The sequence below is a fragment of the Theropithecus gelada genome, chromosome 6 (assembly GCF_003255815.1).
Source record: "Theropithecus gelada isolate Dixy chromosome 6, Tgel_1.0, whole genome shotgun sequence".
In the NCBI taxonomy this organism is placed as follows: Eukaryota; Metazoa; Chordata; class Mammalia; order Primates; family Cercopithecidae; genus Theropithecus; species Theropithecus gelada.
In genome coordinates this window covers 84,873,615-84,884,143 of record NC_037673.1, presented here as the reverse complement: position 1 = coordinate 84,884,143, position 10,529 = coordinate 84,873,615, and positions in this window count along the sequence as shown.

The window sequence follows — 10,529 nt, the reverse complement described above, 5'->3', positions numbered from 1 at the left end:
AGAGGAGGAAGGAAGGAAGGAAGGAAGGAAGGAAGGAAGGAAGGAAGGAAGGAAGAAAGCAAGCAGGCAAGCAGGCAAGCAACAACAAAACCCTTGGAACAATTTCTGTTACTTTATCAAATGTTTTGTCTGTTTTAAAAGATTAGTGAGTCACTGTCTTTTTGTTTTGTTTTTATAAAGAAGTTCTGTTGACTTAAAACACTACTGCCAACATAGGCAGAAATACCACAAGTACAGTTGTATAACGACAGTACTTAAAGGAAAGAAAAACAATATTTCAGAGCTGTTCCTGCTATTGAAGTCTCCTGAGTTTTCACAAAACATTTCCAAGGACTCAGTTTGGGTCCAGAGGTTCTCCATGAGTTCTAGTCAGCCCAATGCAGCTCTACTGTGAAATGCAGGGAGGTGAAGGCTTGGCTTATATAGTGGTAAATGAAATAAATGATTGTGATTATTTGAATATCTTTCTCATGGGTTTTTCTTAGAACAATGTGTATTTGTAAAGCTGTGGAAAATTCACACACAAAAAGAATTTATGAGTATTATGTTGTGTTTTCATTTCTTTGACCCTGAATCAAGCAATTGTGTTTAATGCTTGTGCCTTTTGTTGTTGATGATGTTTGCTTTCAAGTTTGGATGCAGACTTCATAAAATAGAGAATAACTGAATTAATACCCAACTTAGTATGTGCTCTATGAAGCAAGTATTTAAGGAAAACTCTCATTCCCCTGCTGGATTGTGAGACTGACTAAGTCACAGATTGTGTCCTGCTAAGATATGCATGTCCTGGTGAACAGCAGAGTTCCTTGTACATAGCAGAATGATTGAACATTTGCAGAGTTAAAGTGGAATCCAATTGAATTAAAATGGCAGTAACACAGCATTTATTTGACAATTCTCTAAAACAGACAGCTGATAAATGGACAATTTCTAGCATCAAATGGTACCATTTATGAATTAAGATCTTGATGCGATTAAAGAAGTATGAATTTATATCTTCATGTTAGAAGATTCTAATTTTGTTAACTTAAATTTGTAGATACCTGTATAGTTTCAACATAATTGACTTAATTCATCAGAGTTTTTCTGGAAACAACAATAATTACCATTCATTGGCTGTCAACTCTGTCAGGGCACTATATTAGATGTTTTACACTTTTTTTTTTTTACATTTTATTTATTTATTATAATTGATACATTTTTAATTGCACACGTGTTTATGGGGTACAAGTTTATAGTTCAATACGTATCTATGTTGGATAATGATCCAACAAGGGTAGTGCATCCATTAGCTCATGCATTTACTACTTGTTTGTGGTAAGAATATTCAAAAGCCTCTCTTCTAGCTATTTTGTATTATGCAATATTTTATTGTTCACTATACTCACCTTAATGTGCAATAGAACACCAAACTTTATACCTCTTATCTAATTATAGCTTTATTTCCATTGACCAACCTCTCCCTATTCTCCCCTCATGCTGTTCTACTCTCTGTTTTCATGATAGATACTTTTTTAAAATTCCACATAGAAGTGAGATCACACAGTATTTGCCTTCCTGTCTGTGTCTGGCTTATTTCACTTGACATGATACCTTTCATGTCCATCCATGTTGTCCTAAATGACAGGATTTCATTTTTTTTTTTTTTTTTGGCTAAATAGTATTCTATTGTATACATATACCACATTTTCTTTGCCCATGTATCTGGAGAGGAACATTTAGGTTGATTCCATAATGTAGCTATTGTGAATAGTGCTGCCATAAACATGGAAGTACAGATATGTCTTCAACATACTGATTTAATTTCTTCTGGGTATATAGCCAGTAATGGGATTGCTGGTTCATATGGTTGTTCTATTTTTAATTTTTTGAGGAAGCTCTATACTGTTTTTCATAACGGCTGTAGTAATTTACATTCCCACCAACAGTGCATAATACCTTCCTTTTTTCCAAATCGTTGCCACCATCCCTTATTTTTTGTGTTTTTGATAACAGCCATTCTAATGGGAGTGAGTGGTTATCTCACTGTGGTTTGAATTTGCATTTTCCTAATGATTAGTGACGTTGAGCATTTATTTTATATACATGTTGTCCATTTATATATCTTCTTTTAAGAAATGTCTATTAAGATATTTTGCCCATTTTGTAATCAAATTGGTTTAATTTTTTTGCTGTTGAGTTGCTTAAGTTCCTTATATATTCTGGATATCAACCGCTTGTTAGATGTATAGTTTGCAAACATTTTCTTCCATTCTCTAGGTTATCTCCTTACTATGAATTGTCCTCTTTGCTATGTAAAAGATTTTCAGTTTGATGTGATCTCAATTGTCTATTTCTATTTTGTTGCCTGTACTTTTGAAGTATTATTTCAAAAATATTTGCCCAGCTAATGTTGTGAAGCATTTCCCCTACATTTTCTTCTAGTAGTTTTATAGTTTCTTTAGGACTTTACATTTAAGTCTTTAATTCATTTTGAGATGACTTTTATATATGATGAGAGACTGGTGTCTAGTCTCATTTTTCTGCATGTGAATATCCAATTTATCTAGCACCAAATATTAAATAGACTGTCTTTTCCCAATGAATGTTACGGCCATCTTTGTTGAAAATCGGTTGGCCATAGGTGTGTGATTTTTTTCTGCCTCTCGATTCTTTTCTATTGATCTATGTGCCTGTTTTTATACAACTATCATGCTGTTTGGTTGCTATAGGTTTGTAGTACATTTTGAAGTGAGGTAGTGTAATGCCTCCAGCTCTGTTCTTTTTACTCAGAATTATTTTGGCTATTCAGGTCCTCTGTGGTTCCATATGAACTTTAGAATTTTTTTTTCTATTTCTGTGAAAAATGCCACTGGTATTTTGATAGGGATTGCATGAAATCTGTAGATTGCCTTGAGTAGTCTAGCCATTTTAACAATATTGATTCTTCCCATCTCCTCTTCAATTTTCTGGGATAGTTTGAGGAGAATTGGTATTACTTCTTCAAATATTTGATGGAAATCAAGAGTGAAGTCATTAGGTTCTGGACTTTTCTTTGATGAAAGACTTGTTATTGATTCCATTTCCTCACTCATTATTAGCCTGTTCAAATTTTCTATTTCTTCAGAGTTTAACCTTGGTAGGTTATATATGTCCAAGAATTATTTCTTCTATGTTATCAAGTTTGTTGGCATATAGTTTATGGAATAGTCTCATGATCCTTTGTATTTCTGTGGTATCACTTATAATGATTCCTTTTTCATGTCTCATTTTATTTGAGTCTTCTCATTTTTTCCTAACCTAGCTAAAGATTTAATTTTATTTATAATTTCAAAAAAATTAATTTGTTGTTTTAGTGATCTTTTTCATCCTTTTTAGTCTATTTCTGCTCTAAGTTTAATTATTTTCTTACTTCTACCAATTTTGGCTTTAGATTTTTCTTTTTTTTCTAGAATTTGAGGTACATTACTAGGTTATTAGAAGTATTTCTCCTTTATTGAGGTAGGTGTTTATCATTATAAAATTGTCTCTTGAAACTGCTTTAGCTATATCTTATAGATTTGGGCATGATGTGTTTTTCATTCTTATTTTTCTCAAAGAAATTTTAAATTTTCCTTTAAATGTCTTTATTGACACATTGATTGCTTAATAGCATGTTGTTTAATGTCCATGTACTGGTAAAGTTTCTAAAGTTTTTCTTATTGATTTCCAGTTTTATATTATAGTGGTCAGATACTTGATAACAGTTTTGTCTTCTTGTATTTGCTAAAACTTGTTTTGTGACCTAACATGTGATCTATCCTGGAGAATGTTCTATTTGCATGTTAGAAGAATGTGTATTCTTTAGCTATTGGATGGAATATTCTACAAAAGTTTGTTGGGTTCAGTTTGTCTATGGCTCAGTTTAAGTGTGTTGTTTTTTTGTTGATTTTTCATCTGTAAGATCTGTTCACTGTTGAAAGTAGAGTGTTGACATTCCCTAACATTACTGTATTGTAGTCTGTCTCTTCTCTTAGTCTAAAAAGATTTGCTTTACATACCTGGGTGCTCTGTTGTTGGATGACTGCTCACAATGTGTGGTGAGATGAAAAATGTCCCTCCAAAAGATACCCAATGGTCAAAATCCCAGGAATACATGCATGTTACTTTATATGAAAAAAAAAAAAAGAAAGAAAGAAAAGAAAAAGGATCTTTGCAGATGTGATTAAATTAAGGATCTTGAAATGGGGAGATTAGCCTGAATTATCTAGATGGGCACTAATTGCAATAAGCATCCTTATAAGATGGAGGCAGAAGGAAATTTTACACATAGAGAGGGAGAAAAAGAGAAATAGCAGGAGGGTGAAGGAGAGAGAAAAGAAGAAAGCATTGTGAAGACAGAGGAATATGAAAGTGATAAGGTTACAAGCCAAAGAATTCCAACAGCCAATAGAAGATGTAAAAAGTGATAAATGAACTCTTTCCTGGAGCTTCTGGAGGGAATATGGAGGGAGTGTGCTTGATTTTGGACAAGCAATACAGATTTCAAAATTTGGGCCTCTAAAATTATGAAAAAATAAATCGCTGTTGTTTTAAGCCATCAAGTTTGTGGCAATTTGTTACAGAATCCTTGGAAAACTAATGCACAGTTATAGCACTTTGGTAGTAATAATGTCAGAATTTGAACATACTATATTAGGATTCTACTGCTGTGTAACAAATTACCACATATTTGACAGTTTAAAAAATACCCATGTATCATCTCATAGCTCTGTAGATCAGACATTTAGGTGAAATTGACTAGAATATTTTTTTGCTTAGGGCCGCACAAGGCTGCATTCGATGTGTTAGCATGGATGGGATCTTATCTGAAGGCTCTGGGAGAAATCCACCTAGGTAGGTTTGGCCCACCTCAATAATCTCCATATCTGAAACTCAACTCATTAGTAAACTTACTTAAATCTGAGAAATTCCTTTTATCACATGACGTAACTGCCAAGGATTAACAACAGGATGTATTAATAGATTAGGAGTGCCATCTTAGATTCTGCCAACTGTATTTGGTCTCATGACTCCAAAGTCCATGCTATATTATCTGTCATACCACACTGTCTTCGAAAGTACTTTGTCCAGAGTTCCTTAAAACAGGGGTTCCCAATTCCTGGGCCATGGACTGGTACCAGTTTGTGGACTGTTAGGAAACAGGCCATGCATCATTACCAACTAAGCTCTACCTCCTATCAGATCAGCGGTGGCATTAGATTATCCTAGGAATGTGAAACCTATTGTGAACTGCACATGTGAGGGATCTAGGTTGTGCACTCCTTATGACAATCTAATGCCTGATGATCTGAAGTGGACCAGTTTCATCCCCAAACCAGCCCCCACTGCCCTGTCCATGAAAATATTGTCTTCCAGAAAATTGGTCCCTGGTGCCCAGATGGTTGTGGACTGCTGCCTTAAAGAACACCCACAACATCTCATTAATTATCATTTTTGTGTGTAGTGCTTGTCTTTGTAGCAAAATGTCTTTATACCTGCTTCTATTTAAACTAGCAGAGATAACTTGTGGCATTGTAGCACCGCTTCTTGTCTTAAAATCCATCAATTATTTTGCACTTTTCTACCTAAACATCCATAAAAGCAACAGAATGACTCTCAGAGGAACAACAAAGAGAGTCATAGAAGTGGGAGATAAGGTTGTAGCAGACATTCAAACATTTTCCCAGAGACTTACAGCAACAAGATACATAATGGACCCCAGTTGACATTCTGGCCGGATCCCTGAAATGCCTTTACCCATAAGATGTTCTCTACCTTTAGTTTGCCTTGCTTCTGATTACTCCCAGAAAGATTGCCCTGGGGTTACTGGAACTACTCTGCTCTTGTGGGAATCTACCTGGAATTGCCTAGGAGCTTATGTTTCTCTGGAGTGACCCACAGAGTCTCCCTGGGGTGGCTGGTAAAGAAACACGAAGCCAGTTTATTTGCCTTGAAACATGGCAAACTGACTTGTAGTTTAGGCTCCACTGCTTTCTCTGGAAATGGGCTGAAGTTGGGATTTCACCCCCCCACACACACTTTTATTTATTTATTTTTTTGATTCTGCTCCTTAACCATTTTCCATTGCACAATCAATTTCTCCTGGGAACCTGGCCTTCATAAATCACTTACACTTGAATCCTTGGCTGAGGGTTTCCTTCTGGGATGACCTGACCTCAGACATTAAATACACTTTGGGCACTTTTCTAGAGCCAGAAGCATTAAGGGCTAACAACTCTAAAAATCTCTACTTGGCAAGATTTTTTCCAGGCTGTTTTGTGTAGATAGTAGCCAGGTCACTATCTGGCAGCCAAGTTCTATGCTGTCAAAGAGATACGTCTCCTAAGAGTGAGACTGTGTGTTGGCCAAACAAGCTGCTTGGTCTTTCTTTGTGCTTTTGGAAATATTCCTTAGAATAGCACAACTCAAAGACTTTTCCAGCACCTCTGGAGATAAACCTGTCTTTGGCTACTATGTGAAACACATTGCCTAAAAGTGTGCATATAGTTTTTACTGGCTCCGATTAGCTATCTCTCTTATGTGTATACATGTAGTAACTGATTAATTTTAAGTACCCATAGAAACTACAAGAGTGAGTACATAAATTCAAGGCCAGATGAGTTTTAAAAGGGCATTTTAAACATTATATTAGTTATTTCAAGTCTGTAGTTGATTTGTGAGTGTGAATACAGAATACAAAATAATGATCCATGGATGGATCCACTAAGCCTCTTAACTGCATATTCAGGTGCACATGAATGGCGTTACAAGAAGAATCAGGATTCAATATGAGAACTCGCATAAAATAAGGGAGTAGGAGGTTTAAAATACGGTGCCAGGGTTGCTCAGCAGAGACTGTTGAGATACAGTCTGTCCAAGGATGAGGCAGTACTCAAGAGCTATGTATAGTGAGAATTTTAAGAAATCCACCTTGGTGCCTTAATGTCTCTTATATTAAAAATAAAAACAAAAAAGAAAAACCTTTTACATGGCAAAATGGATTATGCAGATGAAATTAAGGCTACTAAATTAGTTGACTTTAATTTAGGTTAATTATTCTAGTGAAACTCATCTAATCACGTGATCCCTTTTTAAAAAGTCTCAGGTATCTGGTGCCACTTTGCTGGGACCCACCATCAAATTGCAATTCTTGAACACAAGGAAGCTATGATGGCTGATCTAGAGCTTTTAAGTTCACTCATTACGACAAGCTCAGTTCCATGGAATAAATTCATTACCTGAGCAATGATATTTTGTATAATCAACTGCTGTCTTGGCCAGAGTAGATTATCATTTTATATTCGCTGAATGAAGGAGCTCCATATCCAACCAAATTTCTAAGAACTATTTTATCAAAATCTCATCCCTTTGAGGCAGACTAAGCAGAAAAGAATAGAGAAAGGGGACTAAGAATTCAACGTGGATAAGCAAAAGGAAAAGCTAATTCTATTTAGTAAACATCTAAAAATACCATCTTCTAGTGTCAGTTGATGAGTACATTAGCACAGAGTTTACTGTCAGGGTGCCATAGTAAAACATTTAATGGGCACTTCTTGGGAGGAGGTAAACAGGAACAGGAGAGTACTGGTATCCTTTCATTTTCCAGAAACCTTAGGGAAGTCCTGAAATGTACCCCTTTGTAGTTCGTTTAGTGTTTACCAATTTTTGATGTTATACCCTCCAGTAAAATGAGTGGATGTGCAAAAAAAAAAAAAAAAAAAAAAAGATAAAGAGAAAATCATTTTTTTGAAACAAATGAAGTAAATCAGAGCAAAATGTTGGAATCATAACTTGTTAATTAGTGTTGAATAACTCCTTTTTGCTACATTTTCCAGCCATTTATCATTATAAGATTCACATTTTTTGTGCTATGTCATCAATTGAATACTGAACAACTCTAGGTTAAGGAAACTCTCAGTTTGAAGTTTATAGTTTGGTTTTTATTAACAGGTCAGTGTAATTTGATGGGAAGTTCTTTGGACCAAAAGTCAATAGACTTGTGTGGGCAAGTCACTCAGCCTTAATAATTTTGTTCTAAGTTCTTCATATTAAAATGAGAATAGCTAGTATATTAGTTTACTTTTAAGATATCTTGATTCTACTTAAGTTTGGACTTCTATTTTAGAGGAAATACCTTGCAGTGAATCATATAGACTCAAACAAACTAGAAAAACCATTTATGTTATAGCTAAAATTATACTGCTGTGATTTTATTTCCTTACCTCTTGTGCTATTTACTCATTTCGTTAATTATGCCATTAGTTTTTTCCTTTGTCCCCATTCCCTTATGTAGATTTGTTTGTTTTGTGTGACCACTTAAAATGCCTATTATTTTTTATATTCCCAAATTGTTAATTTACAAAAATGAAATTGTTGCATCTCACTTTTTCTCTCTGTGTTTGTGCTTAACCTAAAAATATACCTTTAAGATTCATGCACTTTGCAAATTGTTCATTTAGTAGGCTATTATAACAGCTGCATAGTACTCTGAAGTATGTGTGTATCCATCACATTTTTTCCATATCCACTTCCTTGTGATGTACTACCAGATGTCTCCAACTCTAAAACAAAAACAATGCTGTCATCAAAATCCTCATAAATATTCCTGAAAGAATTTACTTAGGGTATAATCCCAGAATCATGCTTGCAGGCTCACATTATATTTTTATATTTAATTTGAGTAAGTACTGTCAGTTTACACTCAAAAATGACTGTCCCGGTCTACAGACCAAGGGGTCCTGGATGCCTATATTCTCATCAACATTTGGTGTTATCCAGCTTTCTAATTTTTGCCAAAGAGACATATTTACCTTCCATTTCTCTGACAATAAGATGAGTATGATCTACATAATTTTACCCTTTTGGGTTTTTTTCTTTAGTAAGTTGTCTTTTTGTTTCCTGTACCCACTTCTTTTGAGATATCCTTTTCATGATTTTTAGAGGTCCTTGTATAAATTTCTAGATAGTAGTTCTTTTACTCTTTTAAATAGTGCAATTATTTGGGCCTTTGTAATACATTATTAATTTTGTTCAAGGTGTTTTTTTATTGAAGAAAACTTTATTTTGATAGATGTAATTATTATAACCAATTTTTGCCTTAAGGTATGTGGTTTTAAAGTTTTATTTAAGAAGTCTTTTCATGTTTCTATGAAAGTTGTTCCTCAATAATTCTTCTATTAACTGTACAGTTTTACCTCTAATATTAACAACTTGAATCCATCTCTGTACTGTCGTTATCTACAGAATCTACATTTAATGTAAAATAGGATTTATTTTATATATGTTTGTACTGACACTTTGTGATATTTTAACTGTTGCAAGTAAAAGTCAAATTACACTTATTTTACTCGTAGAAAGTTTTTGAACAATTCTACAACAGTGTCATAACTTATCCTATGCTATTTTGCAATTGTAACTTTTCACTTATAATCTCTTTTACTCCACACCAGCACCATTCCCATTCCCTGAGAGTCAGTCAATCCTATGAGTATGTACCCATCCTTATATGATGCTCTAGTTATAGCCTTAACTGCCTTGTTCCTAAAATATTGCAAAAGATTCTTACCTAGCCATAAAGCTCGATTTTAAGGACGTGCTCCAGAAGAACCTTCTTCAATTCTGCTCAGCTTTCCCTTCAACTCTGTTTTCCCCCAGCCCCAGCATATGGTCTTCAAATTGCCATTAATACAGGTGAGGTCTATTAGGGTTACATTTTCCCACACCTAGCCATTCTGTTAAGTCTTTTATTTTTGGTATAAACTTTGTGTCTTATATGTACAAGGGTTAGGCTTTTGAAATTCAATTAAGTTCAAGATCTTACAATTTTAACTTTGTTCTTCTGAAACTCAAAATGTTAAATAAAGTTTAACTTTTTGTTGTTTTTTTTTTGTTGTTGTTGTTGTTCGTTTTTTTTGTTTTGTTTTTGTTTTTGTTTTTTCCAGGTAGCAACTATCGCTTTTTCAGGTAGCAACTATAGCAAAAATCACTGTCTCTGTCTAAATGGTGAAGAGCTAGGTTCAAAAAGAATACCAGGAACAAAATTCAGCTTGCTGAGTGCATTAAAACGTGTACTGCTAAATGCTGTTCTCAGGGAGAGGGCTGAAGGTGGGTTAATTGAGATAGAGGGCAATACGTTTCAGGCCCAGGTTAGTCACCAGGGTAAAGAACACAGGAATCCAAATGGAACTAGGAATCCTTGGAATGGAATCAAGATAAGAAGCTTCAGATAGGATAACAAGGAGGAAGGAAGCTAAATGATGAAGTATACAAGGATTCAAAAGTAGCCTGGAAAACTGCTAGCACATTTAAGTGAACCCCAGAACCTTAGAGACAGAAGAGCCATAAAGATTATGGATGCAAGGGATCTTTAATATTATTTGATTTAGTATCCTGCCTTCAGATTGATAGTTTCCTTATCCATACTATAAGCAAAGTGACAGAGGCCCAGAGAAATGCACCTTTATTCTTAGCACGTGGGTGAGCGAAGGTAAGAAATGAGGTCTCCTTTGCTCCCAGATCAATCCTCTCAA